We start from the raw sequence: 21,951 nt of genomic DNA on the forward strand, positions 1-21,951 counted from the left end.
TGATGAAGCCACTGTGTGGCGAAACGTTTCCTCAATAAAGATACCCAAGAGTTGCAAATGTGTCTAATTTATCAAGCTGTATAATCTTACTGGTTTAGGGCTCCTCCCTGATTATAATAATACGATCCTGGAAATTGGCTGCATTTGCAACCCCTTGACAATGCATATATTACTGCAACCCATTTTTTTTTTGTTTCAGTAATCATTAAATATAAGAGTCAAGTTGGCATTACAGAAGTAAGAGTTATTGAACACTCACGAAAGAATCTGAACAGAAATACAAGTCAAAAACCACTCTGAACAAGTCAACCATCAAATGTCTCTTCAATAAATTTAAGGAAACGGGGAGTATTTGGGATGAATTGAAAATTGGAAGATCGAAAATGCTTATTAAAGTAAATCTTGTGGCTATTCATACTTCATTAATCAATAGTTCAAAGAAATTGCAAAACGGTGTATCCGTCACTTCTGCTCATAATGCACTGAAGGAAACGTTAAAATTATTACCCTATAAAATAGAAGTGTACACGAATTAAACCTACAAGTCAAAATCACTCGTCTGATTATTACCGGTGGATTATGTAATATTGGACTCCAGAAGGTCGGAATCTCGTTGAGTTCTAGAGAGTTAAGGCTCTATTTTATTTGAATGGCTACAGTAATTCTCAGAATTCTCGGTAATGGTCAACCGAAAATCATAAAGGCTCCATGGGATTCCTGTCCATTCCTGGAAAATTGGAATCTGGTGTGTTATACTCCCAAAGAAAAATTCCATTAATAACACGATCAACAGTGATCATTATTTTGAAAATTACAATAATCTGTGTGTGTGTGTGTGTGTGTGTGTGAGTATATATATATATATATATATATATATATATATATATATATATATATATATATATATATATATATATATATATATATATATGGAGGGAATTCTTTATCAAAAGTTTTTTTTTTCTATCAAGATTTTTAAATACAACTTTGATATTAAAAGTCTTAAGGAGAGAAGGTATATCAACCAAGTTTTCATGGTAAGGGAGAACCAACATATTTTTAGTTGAATAAGGTTGGTTGTCCCTTTTTGGATTGTAAAAAGTATTTATAGCAGTTTTAAAAGTTTTATCAATTATATTTCTTGGGTCTTTCAGATCATTAGCTATTTCATAAATTTTGGATATTTATTCATCTAACAACTCTGACTACAAATACACAAAGCTCTCAAAAAATTGGTGAGAAAACCAACAGTTTAACTTTATCTTGATGTGTAGAATAATATATATATATATATATATATATATATATATATATATATATATATATATATATATATATATATATATATATATATATATATATATATTTTTCAACAAGTCGGCCGTCTCCCACCGAGGCAGGGTGACCCAAAAAAAAAAAAAGAAAGAAAATCCCCAAAAAGAAAATACTTTCATCATCATTCAACACTTTCACCACACTCACACATTATCACTGCTTTTGCAGAGGTGCTCAGAATACAACAGTTTAGAAGCATATACGTATAGAGATACACAACATATCCCTCCAAACTGCCAATATCCCAAACCCCTCCTTTAAAGTGCAGGCATTATACTTCCCATATATATATATATATATATATATATATATATATATATATATATATATATATATATATATATATATATATATATATATATATATATTAGTCTACATAGTAATGAAACCACGAAACAAGTGGTTTTGAACCCTGGCCTGCCGCAGTTTGGTAAATGATTCAAAACCACTCTTGTGTTGCGGTTTCATTACTAGATTGCTTATTGAGGTGGATATTCAAACAGAAGGAGGCTGAAATTAAACCTTGAATATACCACTGCCACAAGTGTCCTCGGAGCAACACGTAGCTCTGCTAGGTGTGTGATCTTTGTAGGATCGATGGCTGAGTGGATAAGGAAACATGTACATTGTGTAGTCTCTTGAGGTGGGATAGTGTGTCGTAGGGTCGAACCCTGGCCTGCTAAAGTTTGGTAAATGATTCAAAACCATTGCTATATAGACTGTTTGTGGAGGTGGGTCTTCAAACAGAAGGAGGCTGACATTAATCCTTGAGCATACCACTGCCACAAGTGTCCTCGGTTCACGAACAACACCTAGTTCTGCTGAGTGCGTGATCATTGTAGGATCAATGGCTGAGTGGATAAGGTGACATGTACATTGTGTAGTCTCTTGAGGAGGGACAATGTGTCATGGAGTAGAACCCTGGTCTGCCGCAGTTTGGTAATGATATATATATATATATATATATATATATATATATATATATATATATATATATATATATATATATATATATATATATATATATATATATATATATATATATTTATTTATTATCACACTGGCCGATTCCCACCAAGGCAGGGTGGCCCGAAAAAAAAAAAAACTTTCACCTTCATTCACTCCATCACTGTCTTGCCAGAAGGGTGCTTTACACTACAGTTTTTAAACTGCAACATTAACACCCCTCCTTCAGAGTGCAGGCACTGTACTTCCCATCCCATCTTCCCATCTGTGTACTTCCCGGTGGCCTGGTGGCTCAAGCTCCCGCTTCACACACGGAGGGCCCGGGTTCGATTCCCGGCTGGTGGAAACATTTCGACACGTTTCTTTACACCTGTTGTCCTGTTCACCTAGCAGCAAATAGGTACCTGGGTGTTAGTCGACTGGTGTGGGTCGCATCCTGGGGGACAAGATTAAGGACCCCAATGGAAATAAGTTAGACAGTCCTCGATGACGCACTGACTTTCTTGGGTTATCCTGGGTGGCTAACCCTCCAGGGTTAAAAATCCGAACGAAATCTTATCTCTTATCTTATCTCCAGGACTCAAGTCCGGCCTGCCGGTTTCCCTGACCCCGTTCATAAATGTTACTTTGCTCACACTCCAACAGCACGTCAAGTATTAAAAACCATTTGTCTCCATTCACTCCTATCAAACACGCTCACGCACGCCTGCTGGAAGTCCAAGCCCCTCGCACACAAAACCTCCTTTACCCCCTCCCTCGAACCTTTCCTAGGCCGACCCCTACCCCGCCTTCCTTCCACTACAGACTGATACACTCTTGAAGTCACTCTGTATCGCTCCATTCTCTCTACATGTCCGAACCACCTCAACAACCCTTCCTCAGCCCTCTCGACAACAGTTTTGGTAATCCCGCACCTCCATTATTTACGCTGATGGTTCTGTTCACCAATCCACTGGTGCAGCTGGTAGTGCTGCTGTTGTCGTACAGAGTGATGGCTCTCTTAAAGAAATTGGAGCACGCATCAAAAATTGGGCCTCTACCCTTCAGACAGAACTGTTTGCCATACTTCTTGCACTGAAATGCATCTATGTATCAAAGATTGGCAGTTTAATTGTAACTGATTCTCTGTCATCCATAAATGCTCTCAACTCATTAAGCATAAATTGTGGCATGCTTGTGTCAGAAGCCAGACACAGGTATGGTAGGATTGTGGACAGGGGAGTCAGAGTGCACATGCTGTGGATTCCATCTCACATTGGTCTCCAGATGCATGATAGAACTGATAAATTGGCTAAGCTGTATGCTTTCAAAGAGGGAGTAGATTACAATCTTGGCTTGTCAGGTAGTAGTTTGAGAACAATAATACGAAAAGAACTTCAACTGAATTTTATGGACTTAAGGCTCAGGGAGATTGACACCAGTGAGTCCATCTATCATCATTCTATCATGCAGGAGGAGCCACATGTCTACGGTGCATCCAACAAAATAAGCAGACTCTTGGATGTCACTACTGCCAGGCTCCGGCTGGGTTACAAGTATCTTTGGCAGGTTAAATCACCACCACCAGATGTAGACCAAACGAAATGTAAACTTTGCCAGATGGATTATTGTCACACCCTGCGTCATTATGTACTGGAGTGTGATAAAATTAATGAATTTAGAAACAACTCACTCAGAAATGTTCAAGAAATGGCAAAGTACTTTATCCACAGTGGTATATTACAGACCATTCTGGAGAAATACCCTGACTTTGCTAGCTGTAAATGAAGCATTACCACATGTGTGCGTGTGTGTGTGTGTGTGTGTGTGTGTGTGTGTGTGTGTGTGTGTGTGTGTGTGTGTGTGTGTGTGTGTGTGTGTGTGTGCACTCACCTAGTTGAGATTGCAGGGGTCGAGTCCAAGCTCTTGTGTGTGTGTTTGTGTGTGCATGTATGTGTGTGTGTGTGTGTGTATGTGTGTGTGTGTGTGTGTTTGTGTGTGTGTTTGTGTGTGCGTGTGTATGTGTATGAGTGTATATGATGTGTGTGTGTGTGTGTGTATGAGTGTGTGTGTGTGTGTGTATGAGTGTGTCTCCTCCTAACTTCCAAACTACGAATTCTCTGCATTATATTCACACCACACATTGCCCTCAGACATGACATCTCCACTGCCTCCAGCCTTCTCCTCGCTGCAACATTCATCACCCATGCTTCACACCCATATAAGAGCGTTGGTAAAACTATACTCTCATACATTCCCCTCTTTGCCTCCAAGGACAAAGTTCTTTGTCTCCACAGACTCCTAAGTGCACCACTCACCCTTTTCCCCTCATCAATTCTATGATTCACCTCATCTTTCATAGACCCATCCGCTGACACGTCCACTCCCAAATATCTGAATACATTCACCTCCTCCATACTCTCTCCCTCCAATCTGATATCCAATCTTTCATCACCTAATCTTTTTGTTATCCTCATAACCTTACTCTTTCCTGTATTCACTTTTAATTTTCTTCTTTTGCACACCCTACCAAATTCATCCACCAATCTCTGCAACTTCTCTTCAGAATCTCCCAAGAGCACAGTGTCATCAGCAAAGAGCAACTGTGACAACTCCCACTTTATGTGTGATTCTTTATCTTTTAACTCCACGCCTCTTGCCAAGACCCTCGCATTTACTTCTCTTACAACCCCATCTATAAATATATTAAACAACCACGGTGACATCACACATCCTTGTCTAAGGCCTACTTTTACTGGGAAATAATTTCCCTCTTTCCTACATACTCTAACTTGAGCCTCACTATCCTCGTAAAAACTCTTCACTGCTTTCAGTAACCTACCTCCTACACCATACACCTGCAACATCTGCCACATTGCCCCCCTATCCACCCTGTCATACGCCTTTTCCAAATCCATAAATGCCACAAAGACCTCTTTAGCCTTATCTAAATACTGTTCACTTATATGTTTCACTGTAAACACCTGGTCCACACACCCCCTACCTTTCCTAAAGCCTCCTTGTTCATCTGCTATCCTATTCTCCGTCTTACTCTTAATTCTTTCAATAATAACTCTACCATACACTTTACCAGGTATACTCAACAGACTTATCCCCCTATAATTTTTGCACTCTCTTTTGTCCCCTTTGCCTTTATACAAAGGAACTATGCATGCTCTCTGCCAATCCCTAGGTACCTTACCCTCTTCCATACATTTATTAAATAATTGCACCAACCACTCCAAAACTATATCCCCACCTGCTTTTAACATTTCTATCTTTATCCCATCAATCCCGGCTGCCTTACCCCCTTTCATTTTACCTACTGCCTCACGAACTTCCCCCACACTCACAACTGGCTCTTCCTCACTCCTACAAGATGTTATTCCTCCTTGCCCTATACACGAAATCACAGCTTCCCTATCTTCATCAACATTTAACAATTCCTCAAAATATTCCCTCCATCTTCCCAATACCTCTAACTCTCCATTTAATAACTCTCCTCTCCTATTTTTAACTGACAAATCCATTTGTTCTCTAGGCTTCCTTAACTTGTTAATCTCACTCCAAAACTTTTTCTTATTTTCAACAAAATTTGTTGATAACATCTCACCCACTCTCTCATTTGCTCTCTTTTTACATTGCTTCACCACTCTCTTAACCTCTCTCTTTTTCTCCATATACTCTTCCCTCCTTGCATCACTTCTACTTTGTAAAAACTTCTCATATGCTAACTTTTTCTCCCTTACTACTCTCTTTACATCATCATTCCACCAATCGCTCCTCTTCCCTCCCGCACCCACTTTCCTGTAACCACAAACTTCTGCTGAACACTCTAACACTACATTTTTAAACCTACCCCATACCTCTTCGACCCCATTGCCTATGCTCTCATTAGCCCATCTATCCTCCAATAGCTGTTTATATCTTACCCTAACTGCCTCCTCTTTTAGTTTATAAACCTTCACCTCTCTCTTCCCTGATGCTTCTATTCTCCTTGTATCCCATCTACCTTTTACTCTCAGTGTAGCTACAACTAGAAAGTGATCTGATATATCTGTGGCCCCTCTATAAACATGTACATCCTGAAGTCTACTCAACAGTCTTTTATCTACCAATACATAATCCAACAAACTACTGTCATTTCGCCCTACATCATATCTTGTATACTTATTTATCCTCTTTTTCTTAAAATATGTATTACCTATAACTAAACCCCTTTCTATACAAAGTTCAATCAAAGGGCTCCCATTATCATTTACACCTGGCACCCCAAACTTACCTACCACACCCTCTCTAAAAGTTTCTCCTACTTTAGCATTCAGGTCCCCTACCACAATTACTCTCTCACTTGGTTCAAAGGCTCCTATACATTCACTTAACATCTCCCAAAATCTCTCTCTCTCCTCTACATTCCTCTCTTCTCCAGGTGCATACACGCTTATTATGACCCACTTTTCGCATCCAACCTTTACTTTAATCCACATAATTCTTGAATTTACACATTCATATTCTCTTTTCTCCTTCCATAACTGATCCTTCAACATTACTGCTACCCCTTCCTTTGCTCTAACTCTCTCAGATACTCCAGATTTAATCCCATTTATTTCCCCCCACCGAAACTCCCCTACCCCCTTCAGCTTTGTTTCGCTTAGGGCCAGGACATCCAACTTCTTTTCATTCATAACATCAGCAATCATCTGTTTCTTGTCATCCGCACTACATCCACGCACATTCAAGCATCCCAGTTTTATAAAGTTTTTCTTCTTCTCTTTTTTAGTAAATGTCTACAGGAGAAGGGGTTACTAGCCCATTGCTCCCGGCATTTTAGTCGCCTCATACGACACGCATGGCTTACGGAGGAAAGATTCTTTTCCACTTCCCCATGGACAATAGAAGAAATAAAGAAGAACAAGAGCTATTTAGAAAAAGGAGAAAAACCTAGATGTATGTATATATATATGCATGTGCGTGTCTGTGAAGTGTGACCAAAGTGTAAGTAGGAGTAGCAAGATATCCCTGTTATCTAGCGTGTTTATGAGACAGAAAAAGAAACCAGCAATCCTACCATCATGCAAAACAGTTACAGGTTTCTGTTTCACAGTCATCTGGCAGGACGGTAGTACTTCCCTGGGTGGTTGCTGTCTACCAACCAAATATAAATATATATAAATATATATATATATACATATATATATATATATATATATATATATATATATATATATATATATATATATATATATATATATATATATATATATATGCATATATAATATATAACACAAGCTATGAGGGGTGGAAATCTTTAGCTCAAGTACTTTCACACTTCTCAGTGCATTACCAGCAGCTGTGCAATGTTGCAAAGGTAGCAACAGGAGAAGTAGGGTAAGTTTTTAGAGTGGACGTGTGGAGGCACCTGCCAATCTCAGACTGTCTGGGAGAGGTAAGCAAGATGCCAACCACACACCAGCCCCCCCCCCCCCACACCCCACCTCATATGTGGTCAGGTGGGGTAGTCCTCACAGTTTGCAGATAGTATGAGAAAAATACTAGAAGACAGTTAATAGCCAGCCCCAAGCTTCCAACCACCTGGAACAGGTCATATGATGTAAAACTCACTATAAATCTGACTTTCAAAAACACTGGAGCAGTGACACAGACTGATTAAAAACACACTACCTAATAATGTTGGTGGTGTCTACAATTTCCCATGCACCCTGTGCCCATTCTTATACATTGGTCAGACAGGTAAACCTCTGGAAACCAGATTATCCCAACACCAGTACTCAGGACAGGCCAGGTGTTGAATGCTATCTTTAACCATGTCAATTCTTGTAGTCATCCACCGGGGTGGGCTGCCGCCCAGATAATTGTACCCAACAGTTCCATCATAGAAAGAAACATAATAGAGTCCTCCCTCTTGAAACATGATATGAATGCCGTTTATAACTCAAATTTTGGGCTGTACAAACTCGATAGTTATTTACTGAAGTCAATTGTGCCCAACCTTAAACAACAATGTTATACAAAAGGGAATGATTGCTCCTTATGCCAGGGGATTTTGCGATGTTTTGATTATGTTTGACCAGAGTCTGCAAACTGAACATCATGGTATACCCGTGTTATGCAGGGTTCGTTAAGTTTGTCCCGAACGTCGATATTTAATATGTTAGGTCTGCTGTCGGTATAACTTATTCAGCTGCTGTTGCATACAGGAATTGTATGCAACAGGTACTTTAGTAACCTGAGCAGTATAACATCTGTAGTAAGGAAGTAAGTATGCAGGTTCATTTAGGTATGTGGGCACATGTGTGATCATCCTGGGATAACCCAAAAGAAATGCAGAGTGACCTACTGAGATCCTAACCCGTCTAGGTACAGTGGTACAAGGCACACAAGGTACACATAGATGTTGCAACATGGTGACTGCAACTAGTTTAGTGGTTTAATGAATCAGGTTGTTGGTAATATTATAATGAAGATAATAATAATGAAAGTTAAGACACATGTGCAACATCTGGATATCTTTATTGTAGACGTTTCGCCAACCAGTGGCTTTATCAATACAGATTCTAGGACATAATAGGAAGACAGTAGAACTATATACAAAAGATGAGGTAATCAGTCCCTCGGCCGTGGAGTTAGTGTTCACAGCATCGTGGTGGAGGAGAATCTCCTCCAGATTCTCCTCCACCACGATGCTGTGAACACTAACTCCAAGGCCGAGGGACTGATTACCTCATCTTTTGTATATAGTTCTACTGTCTTCCTATTCCTGGAGGTTATTCCGGGGATCAACGCCCCCGCGGCCTGGTCCATGACCAGGCCTCCCGATGGATCAGAGCCTGATCCACCAGGCTGTTACTGCTGGCCGCACGCAGTCCAACGTACGAGCCACAGCCCGGCTGATCCGGCACTGACGTTAGGTATCTGTCCAGCTCTCTCTTGAAGGCAGCCAGGGGTCTTATTGGCAATTCCCCTAATGCTTGATGGGAGGCTGTTGAACAGTCTTGGGCCCCGGACACTTATGGTGTTTTCCCTTAGTGTACCAACGGCGCCCCTACTTTTTATTGGGGGTATTTTGCATCGCCTGCCCAGTCTTTTACTTTCGTAGGGAGTGATTTCTGTGTGCAGATTTGGGACTACTCCCTCTAGGATTTTCCAGGTGTAGATTAAAATGTTTCTCTCTCACTTGAGTTCCAGTGATTATACGTTAAGTGGTTCCAAACATTCCCAGTATTAAAGGTGTTTGACGGAACTTACTTGTGCAGCAAAGGTTCTCTGTACATTCTCTAGATCTGCAATTTCACCTTCCTCGACTGGAGATGTTAGTGTATAGCAGTAAGAGAGGCCAAAACCAAGTGTGCTAGAGAATGGAAGAAGTATAGAAGGCAAAGGACCCAGGAGAATAAGGAAAGAAGTCGTAGAGCCAGAAATGAATATGCACAGTAAATAAGGGAGGCCCAAGGACAATACGAGAATGACATAGCAGTGAAAGCTAATTCTGACTCGAAGCTGTTGTACAGCCACATCTGGAGGAAAACGACAGTCAATGACCAGATAATCAGGCTCAGGAAGAAAAGAGGGGAGATCACAAGAAACGACCACGAAGTATGTGAGCTCAACATGAGATTCAAAGAAGTGTTCACAGAGAAGACAGAAGGGACTCCAGAAAGACGGAGAGGTGGGGTACACCATCAAGTGTTGGACACAATACATACAACCGAGGAAGAAGTGAAGAGGCTGCTAAGCGAGCTAGATACCTCAAAGGCGATGGGGCCAGATAACATCTCTCCATGGGTCCTGAGAGAGGGAGCAGAGGCGCTATGTGTACCACTAACAACAATCTTCAACACATCTATCGAAACAGGGCGACTACCTGAGGTATGGAAGACAGCAAATGTAGTCCCAATTTTTAAAAAAGGAGACAGACACGAAGCATTAAACTACAGACCAGTGTCACTGACATGTATAGTATGCAAAGTCATGGAGAAGATTATCAGGAGAAGAGTGGTGGAGCACCTAGAAAGGAATGAGCTTAGGGACAGCCAGCACGGCTTCAGGAACGGGAAATCCTGTGTCACAAACCTACTGGAGTTCTATTACAGGGTGACGGTAAGATAAGAGAGAGGGGTGGGTTTCTTTGACTGTAAGAAGGCGTTTGACATAGTTCCACACAGGACGTTAGTGCAAAAGCTGGAGGACCAGGCAGGGATAACAGGGAAGGCACTGCAATGGATCAGGGAATACCTGTCAGGAAGACAACAGCGAGTCATGGTACGTGGCGAGGTGTCAGAGTGGGCGCCTGTGACGAGCGGGTTCCACTGGGGTCAGTCCTAGGATCGGTGCTGTTTCTGGTATTTGTGAACGACATGACGGAAGAAATAGACTCAGAAGTGTCCCTCTTTGCAGATGACGTGAAGTTGATGAGAAAAATTCAATCGAATGAAGATCAGGCAGAACTACAAAGGGATCTGGACAGACTACAGGCCTGGTCCAGCAAATGGCTCCTGGAGTTCAAACCCACTAAGCGCAAAGTCATGGAGAGAGGGAAGGGCAAAGAAGACTGCAGACGGAGTACAGTCTAGGAGGCCAGAGACGACAAACTCACTCAAGGAAACGGATCCTGGGGTGAGTATAACACCAGGCAAATCACCTGAGGCGCACATCAGCCAAATAACTGTTGCAACATATGGGCGCCTTGCAAACCTAAAAGTAGCATTACGACATCTAATAAGGAATCGTTCAGGACCCTGTACACCGTGTACGTTAGGCTATATTTGAGTATGCAGCACCAGTTTGGAACCCACACCTAGCCAAGCAGTTAAGGAAATTAGAGAAAGAGCAAAGGATTGCAACAAGACTAGTCCCGGAGCTAAGGGGCATGTCCTACGAGGAGATGTTAAGGAAAAACGACCTGACGACACTGGAGGACAGGAGAGATAGGGGGCATATGATAACGACAAATAAAATACTGAGAGAAATTGACAAGGTGGACAGGGACAGGATGTTCCAGAGATGGGACACAGCAACAAGGGGTCACAGTTGGAAGCTGAAGACTCAGATGATTCACGGGGATGTTGGGAAGTATTTCTTCAGTCACAGAATTGTCAGGAAGTGGAATAGTCTGAGAAGTGATGTAGTGGAGGCAAGATCCACACATAGCTTTAAGAAGAGGTATGATAAAGGTCATGGAGCAGGAAGAGTGACCTAGTAGCGACCAGTGAAGAGGCGGGGCCAGGAGCTATGACTCGACCCCTGCAACCACAACTAGGTGAGTTTTGTATGTGTTTTGTATTTGTTTTGTATATGAGTAGTGGTGACCGCTACTCATATACAAAACAAGAAGGTGAGAGCCTTCGAAGACCTGACATAATAGGCAAAATCCATGAGATAACTATGTAAACTGTTACAATCTTAGGCAAATGTAACTTGGTGCCCTTCATCAGAGAGATGAACAACAAACCTCATAGGGTAGTTGTTGTACATTAGGAAAAACATAAGACAAAATTTTCACTCACTCACTAAAAAGGTATGCTTATTAACATTCCCCTAAAAGGCCAGTATAACGTTGTACTGTAAGCGGTGATATCAGCATGACATCTGCTTACATTTGACTAAAACAAATACCTAATGGGAATCTCGAGAATGACCCAACATACTTCACCATACCCCGTCATAGTCGGGAACCAGTTCATTCTTGTAAGAGGCTGAAACATATTCTGAATTATTGCATTTTATCTGTATTATCGAGATACATGACCAAATTAGAATCAATCCAAGATTTCAGTTCCACACACGCCACATCCATACATACTCAGACGCACAGAACCATCCATAATACATACAAGCCACTCACTAAATCCCGCCCTCCACCCTGAAGTCCTGAACATACCATTTGGTGCTACCACGGGGGGAGTCCAACTCCTCTCTGCCTTACCCCACCCCCAGTTGCAGCAACCTTTGAACTGTAAGATTCCAATAGTTTGCAGGAAAACTGTTATCCCACCTTCTACCATATATGAGTTTATTTCTACAAGACGTTCTATAGATGCCCACTGCTATCGCCCTGACCCTAACTAATCCCCCAGTTTCCCTCATACTCCATGAGATATAGAGGAAATCAGCCACCACATACATTATTGCTCTTTGTACCTCCCTTGACACTCTACTAACATCCAATGTTAAGGCCCGTAAAGTTGAGATAGTTCCCCCACTAAGAAAATCGAAAACCCGCCCCAACCACAAACGAACTTTGTCCAAGGTATCACAAAAGTAAACTGCATGAAAAGCTGTTTCTTCTAGACCGTATCATAAGCAATCTGCCTCCCTTACCAAACCCATCCTACTTAAGACCAATTTTGATGCTAAAATCCCCATGACAAATCTGTACACCAATTCACGAACCCTTGGTGCCAACTTAAGTTTACAAAACCCGTCCCATATTTCCCCCCAATTATACAGCGGAAAAACAGACAACCCCTGCACAATTTCCTTACGGCAACATATGCTGACCATTTGCCCCACCTGGATCTGTTGCACATTTCTCAACTTTAACAACAAATGCAACATGTCCTCACACTCAATTAATCCCCTGCCGCCCCACCATTTGTGCATTTCGACCATAACCTGACTGTTGTGATATGGAGTAACTGATCCTTGATGGGGTATCAGTTACTAGGTTGGCTATTGTCTATGGGGAACTCCATAGCAACAAGGTTTCAGTGCAGCCAATATAGTGGTGTTAAACATTTTTATTGTTAACCTTCTCTCTGTAGGATGGCCAAAACTCAGATAAAATCTGTGTCTTTAATAACAATAAAAATTACATAGGATCATATATCTATGAACTGTATCTTAATTAAAATAATGCAATAAAATTACTTTCTCCTTTACACATAAAGGATACTATTTTATATATACACAGCTATTGTTACGACAAGAGTTTGCTGGCATCAACCAAATCTTTCAGTGGGCTGCAGAAAACAATATGAAGTTCAACGATGAGAAATTTCAATTACTCAGATATGGTAAACATGAGGAAATTAAATCTTCATCAGAGTACAAAACAAATTCTGGCCACAAAATAGAGCGAAACACCAACGTCAAAGACCTGGGAGTGATCATGTCGGAGGATCTCACCTTCAAGGACCATAACATTGTATCAATCGCATCTGCTAGAAAAATGACAGGATGGATAATGAGAACCTTCAAAACTAGGGAGGCCAAGCCCATGATGACACTCTTCAGGTCACTTGTTCTATCTAGGCTGGAATATTGCTGCACACTAACAGCACCTTTCAAGGCAGGTGAAATTGCCGACCTAGAAAATGTACAGAGAACTTTCACGGCGCGCATAACGGAGATAAAACACCTCAATTACTGGGAGCGCTTGAGGTTCCTAAACCTGTATTCCCTGGAATGCAGGAGGGAGAGATACATGATTATATACACCTGGAAAATCCTAGAGGGACTAGTACCGAACTTGCACACGAAAATCACTCACTACGAAAGCAAAAGACTTGACAGACGATGCACCATCCCCCCAATGAAAAGCAGGGGTGTCACTAGCACGTTAAGAGACCATACAATAAGTGTCAGGGGCCCGAGACTGTTCAACTGCCTCCCAGTTGTACCATAGCTCATTCTACCTCAAGACATAGTCAATACCAAATTCACTATATTAGACCATAGTGCAATTACTAGTGAGAGACTAGTGCTATTTTTAATTTGTACTTTTATATTATTAGGTTAAACCTATTGTACTTTAGCTCACTCTACTTAACTACAACATCAGGTCCTTAAGCAAACACTATGATGACCTCCTAGCACTCCTTGAATCACTAAAGACACCCTTCTCCTGCATTATTCTTACTGAGACCTGGCTTAAGCAGGACACATCGGTGCCATTTACCGGATACCTCACACAAACATCCCAAATTTCAGTGAGAAATTAAAGTCACTAATAACAAACAGACAAATGAATAAGCACCACCTTCTCTTAGCTGGAGACTTCAACATCAACCTTGGCTTACTAGATGATCAGCCTGTAACTGATTTCATCAACAATATGAACAACACACTTCTCATACCAACAATAACTAAACCAACCAGGCTCACTGAGACAAGTGCAACCATAATAGACCACATATGGACCAATATACTAGCCCCCCTTAAATCAGGGATAATCACAGATAGCACTACAGACCACTACCCTACCTTCCTCCTGACAAACATTAGTAAACCACCACTTGAATACAACAAAGTCTCATTTAGACTCCATGACGAGGCCTCAGTAAGGAAGTTCACAGCTGACCTAGAGACTGTTGATTGGCCTACAGAATTCTCCAAGGCCAATGGTATTGATGACTGGACAGACATTTTTCTTAACAAATTACTTAGACTATACAACAAACATTGTCCTATAAAAACAAAACAGATCACAAACAAACGGCTTGGTTGCCCATGGCTAACCAGCACCATTCTGAAATCCATTGACAAGAAACACCAATATGAAAAGCAATATAGACAGGGCTTAATACACAAAGATACTCTTAAACACTATTCATCAGCTCTCACCAAAGTAATAAAAAAAGCCAAACAACTATACTACTCCAGTAGATTCACAGACACTAGAGGAGATATAAAAAAGACCTGGAAAACACTCTCTCAGATTCTAGGGACCCACAAACTGAGAAAAACCAAGAATATTGTCCTAACTAAACCTAATGAAACACCACTACATCCCACTGACACAGCTAACAAGATAAACGACTTCTTCTCAAACATAGGATCTAATCTCGCCAGTAAAATCCCACATACCAATGCCCATGCCGGGGACTACCTAGATGGAAATTTCCCTAATTCCTTCTATCTTGCACCAACTGAGCCCACGGAAGTCATTGAGATCATAAAGTCACTTAAAAATAACTCGGGGAATCTGTCTCATGTCCCACCATTACTGTACAAGCGAGCGGCCCATGTCCTTTCGCATGCTATTTCATTACTTTTTAACAAGTCAATAGAGACTAGCACCTTCCCGAAACTACTCAAGATGGCAAGGGTTACACCAATACATAAAGGTGGTGACCCTACAGACTTAAACAACTATAGGCCAATATCTAACTTACCATTGCTATCCAAAATCTTTGAGAAACTCGTGCACAGGAGACTGTATTCATTTATAACGGCTCAAAACATACTCAACCCCTGCCAGTTTGGATTCAGGAAAAATAAAAGCACTAATGATGCAATCATAAAAATGCTAGATCTGCTTTACACAGCATTGGAAAATAAGGAATATCCACTAGGAATTTTTATTGACCTAAGAAAAGCTTTTGACACAGTAGACCACGACATCCTACTCCACAAACTTGATCACTACGGTATAAGAGGCCATGCGCTTGCTTATTTCAAATCTTACATTACTAATAGGTATCAGTACGTCACCATTAAAGACACAGCATCAGCAACACGGCCACTTGATACTGGAGTTCCGCAGGGAAGTGTCCTTGGTCCCCTGCTCTTCCTCATATACATCAATGACCTTCCAAACGTATCCCAACACCTGAAACCCATTCTCTTTGCTGATGACACGACTTATGTCATCTCTCACCCTAATCTTGCCACCCTCAACACCATTGTGAATGAGGAGCTGATTAAAATATCGACTTGGATGACAGCCAATAAACTTACGCTTAACACTGACAAAACCTACTATATTATGTTTGGTAGCAGAGCAGGAGATGCACAAATTAACATTAAGATTGACAACACTCTAATTACCAGAAATAATGGGGGAAAATTCCTAGGCTTATACCTTGACAACAACCTGAATTTCAGCACCCATATCCAGCATATAGCCAAAAAAGTATCCAAAACGGTTGGGATCCTCTCCAAGATACGATACTACGTGCCGCAAAATGCCCTTCTCACACTATACCACTCACTTATTTATCCATACCTCACCTATGCTATTTGTGCTTGGGGATCAACTGCAGCAACACACCTAAAGCCAATAATAACCCAACAAAAAGCTGCAGTAAGAATAATCACTAAATCCCATCCCTGGCAACACACCCCCCCACTCTTCATAGATCTAAACTTACTCCCAGTTCAGTACATCCACACTTACTACTGTGCAATCTATATCTACAGGGCCTTAAACTCTAATATCAACCTTGACCTAAAACGCTTTCTTGATAGTTGTGACAGAACCCACAGGCATAACACCAGACACAAACATCTCTACGACATTCCCCGTGTCCGACTAAACCTTTACAAAAATTCAATGTATGTCAAAGGCCCTAAAATCTGGAATACCCTACCTGAGAACTCTAGAACTGCAGACACATTCATCACCTTCAAAACTACCATTAGAAAACATCTTATCTCCCTGATACACCCCGTCAACTAACTACACGAATACCACCTGGTGGTTCACACTTACACTCACTCACTCATTTGACCATAAACAGAAATATTAATCTCAGTCTTAAAATAATGAATCCTGTGATACTCCAATACTGAAACTATGTACTGTGCCAAAACAAAAGCATTCACATTGCTAAACTCACAAACTAGTATTTAGTCACTTAGCCATAATACCAACTTACCTCATAATTTGTAATATTTTACAATTAAGAATAAAACTAAGTATGCCCGAAATGCCTAGCCATGCTAAGCGTTCTAGTGGTACACTCTGTAATCACAATTTTACTACATGTAAACCAAACAATAACCAAATTTCTGTAAACTCAGCATTGTAATCCTTATAGAGAATAAACTTTGAATTTGAATTTGAATTTGAAACCAAAATGCGAATTTGAAAGTGATTTCCTCTGAGGGGATAGAGCCGCTCGATGTAAGGTCGCTGAGGCCATCTAAATGGAGTTGTAAAAGTTACGTGTCGAGCAATTGCAGATATGCGAAGGCCGAGTAAACTCGGTCCTGCCCGTTAAGGGTATAACAATTTAAAATGTTGCAAGGTTGCAATTGATAAAAAAAACAAGTAAATATTTTTAAAATTTATTATACAAGTAGACAATATAAAAAACATAAATGGAACTTGTTTCTGAACAATTTGTAAGCATTAAAAAAATAGAAATAGGAACTACTTATCAACAATGACACATTGCAATGGGATACAACTTACAAATGAAATATTCCTGAGTTCCCTGAGAAAGAACAATCATTTTACATCACTAATTTCTGCAATGAAACTTTATGAAACAATTTCTATCCTTCTTGATGCATAGATTTACTTTGCATGTGGCACAGGAAAATGAGGATGTGACATGATTATTCTTTTTGCTGCAATACTTGCATGTAAGTTTCTATCTTCTTGTTCAATTTCTGCTTTTTGGCTGGTGGCCCAGCTTCCTCCTCATCTGTTGGCACCTCTGCATCTTGTGGCAAGTATTCATCATCAGTTTCCACCACTTCCAGGTCATCTGGGTCTTGATCTGAGTCACTATCGTCCCAAACACAGACAAATTTCGACTTATTCTTGGAGGACTCACCATAGAACAATTTCTGATTGATCTGGAAGGACAATAAAAACGTTCTGTACACACCCAGATAATTACTAAATTCATATATACACTACCAAATTTTATGGAAATATTTATATACCGAAACTTGAAAACATCACCTAAACGGGCAGGGCCGAGTGTACTCGGTCCTCTTTTGTTGCACTTTTTTTTATTTGCATGATGCACTCTTATTATGCTTCACAACGTCTTTACATATATATCAAAATATAGCTAAACTATTCATTTACGCACTAGACACACAAATCAGTACTTACCGACATTGTAGAGGGTGAAATGCAAGAGTATACGAGGAGCACTCGACGAAAAACACGAGTCTGTGCGATGCCAAGCTAGAAGTGTTTACATTTTGGTCTCTGGACCAATGGGAAGCAAGGAGACACCATTGCCTTTAGCTGGAGCGACTCAGGGAAGGCTTGTGATTGGTCAGAAATAGAGAATGGTAACCCAGATGCACTGGGGGAGTAGGAGAACATGCGCAAAAACCACGCTTGAAACATCAGGACCATGCTCTGTCCCATCCAGGAGGTCGTGCAGCACGTCCTCCAGCAACTTCTCCTGTGTCAAACCCTCTGGCTCCGCAGGCCCCACAGAAAGCATGGGCACGGTCGTGGCATCCACCAACAGGGTGGCACACATCGTAGACTGCATCTCCTCTTGTTGCATCTCTTCACTCCAATGCTTAGAACCTTGTCCAGCCGAGGAACCAGACTCAGGCTTGAAGGCCTCAGCCTGTAGGACCACAGGTGAAAGGTCCGGGTGTAGACAACTAGGCAACGGGAGCACTGAGCAGCCATATGGTCATATGCATTGCATAACCTGCATGTCTTCCGTTGGCCTGTGTAATGAACAAACACCTGGGTTCTGTATGTCTCCAGATGTACGTAAGATGGAATTGGCTGTTTTAACGTCATCTTGATGGTGAAAGAGCCCTCTGGGAGCCCCTCGTATGGGCCCTCTCTCCACACTCCCTTGGCCGCTGCATGCACCATTCCATATCTGGCAAAAACTTTCCAAAGATCGTCCTCCTCAGCCTCGAATGGCACGTTCCTCACCTTGATCCAGGTAACATATGTGGAGACGTCATGTAGACAAACCTCTACAGCTGAATTCACCACCATTCTAATTTCTTAAGAAGCTCGCACAATCTTGGAGTAAAAGCCGGAATTTGCGAATTTCACAAATACCCTCGACATCCCATTGAGAACTACGCCATATAATTCCTCGTTGGGGATGCCGTAGACATCGCTAATAATGCACGGCAATAATACATGCATCGTAGCACTACTGAGGGAGCCACGTACGAACTCAACACAGACCGTGTTTACTCTCGTCCCTGATGGTCCGCCATCTTGCGTATTGTAGTACACGGTTCACCACCAGGTGTATGCAGGAGCAGGTTCAGGTTGAGAGACAAATGATTGTAAACAAATATGGAGAGGTAACACTGAGGTATTCAGTCCCTCAGCCTCGATAATGGTGGTCAGTCCATTAGTCTGGCTAAGAGACTGACCATCTATCATCGTCATAAATTTCTTCTCCTCTGTGCGAGTTATTTGTCTATAAACTGACATTTGTGAAATTAACGGCAGTTGTTCTCGTATCTATATGTGCTACAGCAAAATATTTAAAAATAATTATATTTTCATGCTTGAATAAGCTTATTTTTTTAAAACTTTGTGATTCCAAAAAAATTATTGTCTATTAAACGGCTAAATTAAATTCTGTAACAAAAAATGCGGCACAGTATTCAGACAGTGTTATTCTCAGCTAAATTTCTCGACTGGATACCAAAACTTTTAAATGCTCCAGTATTCCAAGTATGATACCTAGTTAGTTTAATATCTTTATTATGCACCCCATACCCATCCTGTTGGCGGTAGTCAAAAGATTACAGAGGTACATAATAGGTCCAGGGACTGGACCCCAAAGTTATGATAGCTGAACTAGTTACAAAGGTAATGAACTCCAGGTAGATCTGGTCACAATCATGGAAAGTTACAAAGATATTGAATCAGCCTCACTCCTACACATGGTTACAGTCATGAACAAATTACGAAGTAATGAGCCACTGATATGTCCACACCTGGTCACAATTGTAGTGAGTTATAAATACAAATATTAAGTGGGTCATACACCCACACGAGCGCGCGCGCACACACATACACACACGAGGGAGCACGCACACATACACACACGAGGGCGCACGCGCAGACACATGCACACGAGCCTACAAATATATGCATACACACAAGCACGCACACACAGCATTCCGACATCTTAATAAGGAATCGTTCAGGACCCTGTACACCGTGTACGTTAGGCCCATATTGGAGTATGCGGCACCAGTATGGAACCCACACCTAGCCAAGCATGTAAAGAAACTAGAGAAAGTGCAAAGGTTTGCAACAAGACTAGTCCCAGAGCTAAGAGGTATGTCCTACGAGGAGAGGTTAAGGGAAATCAACCTGACGACACTGGAGGACAGGAGAGATAGGGGGGACATGATAACGACATACAAAATACTGAGAGGAATTGACAAGGTGGACAAAGACAGAATGTTCCAGAGACTGGACACAGCAACACGGGGACACAGTTGGAAGCTGAAGACACAGATGAATCACAGGGATGTTAGGAAGTATTTCTTCAGCCACAGAGTAGTCAGGAAGTGGAATAGTTTAGGAAACGATGTAGTGGAGGCAGGATCCATACATAGCTTTAAGCAGAGGTACGATAAAGCTCATGGTTCAAGGAGAGTGACCTAGTAGCGACCAGTGAAGAGGCGGGGCCAGGAGCTTGGACTCGACCCCTGCAACCTCAACTAGGTGAGTACAACAAGGTGAGTACACACACACACACACACACACACACACACACACACACACACACACACACACACACACACACACACACACACACACACACACACACACACGTGGTAATGTTTTATTTACAGCTAGCAAAGTCAGGGTATTTCTCCAGAATGGTCTGTAATATACCACTGTGGATAAAATACTTTGCCATTTCTTGAACATTTCTGAGTGAGTTGTTTCTAAATTCATTAATTTTATCGCACTCCAGTACATAATGACGCAGGGTGTGACAATAATCCATCTGGCAAAGTTTACATTTCGTTTGGTCTACATCTGGGGGTGGTGATTTAACCTGCCATAGATACTTGTAACCCAGCCGGAGCCGGGCAGTAGTGACATCCAAGAGTCTGCTTATCTTGTTGGATGCACCATAGACATGTGGCTCCTCCTGCATGATAGAGTGATGATAGATGGACTGACTTGTATCAATCTCCCTAAGACTTAAGTCAATAAAGTTCAATTGAAGTTCTTTTCGTATTATTGTTCTCAAACTGCTAACTGACAACCCAAGATTGTAATTTACTCCCTCTTTGAAAGCATACAGCTTAGCCAATTTATCAGTTCTATCATGCATCTGGAGACCAATGTGAGATGGAATCCACAGTATGTGCACTCTGACTCTACTGTCCACACTCTTACCATACCTGTGTCTGGCTTCTGACACAAGCATGCCACAATTTATACTTAATGAGTTGAGAGCATTTATGGATGACAGAGAATCAGCTACAATTAAAGTGTCAACCTTAGATACATGGACGCATTTGAGTGCAAGGAGTATGGCAAACAGTTCTGTTTGAAGGGTAGAGGCCCAGTTATTAATGCGTGCTCGAATTTCTTTATGAGAGCCATCCCCTCAAGGAAGGTTCCTTGACGCTGGTGAGGGGCTCTTGATCTAGGGAATTAGATCTGTGCTCCAGTTCCCTGAATTGAGCCTGAATTCCTTTCATCCTCCCCCCTACGTGTGCTGTATAATCCTACGGGTTTAGCGCTCCCCATGATTATAATAATAATAATATGAGATCCATCATTGTAGGACAACAGCAGCACTACCAGCTGCACCAGTGGACTGGTGAACAAAACCATCAACGTAAATAATTCTGTGTGACTAAGTTATCAATACAGCTTAATTAAGGCATCATGTTTGGCTTCAAGACGAAGCTTTGGTTGTGATTTAAGAAGAGTTTTGGGGGGAAATGGAGGAATGGTAGTTTGGAATGGGGTAATATCCCATGGAGCAGGGAAGT

The sequence above is a fragment of the Cherax quadricarinatus genome, chromosome 10 (genome assembly GCF_038502225.1).
Source record: "Cherax quadricarinatus isolate ZL_2023a chromosome 10, ASM3850222v1, whole genome shotgun sequence".
NCBI classification, from domain to species: Eukaryota; Metazoa; Arthropoda; class Malacostraca; order Decapoda; family Parastacidae; genus Cherax; species Cherax quadricarinatus.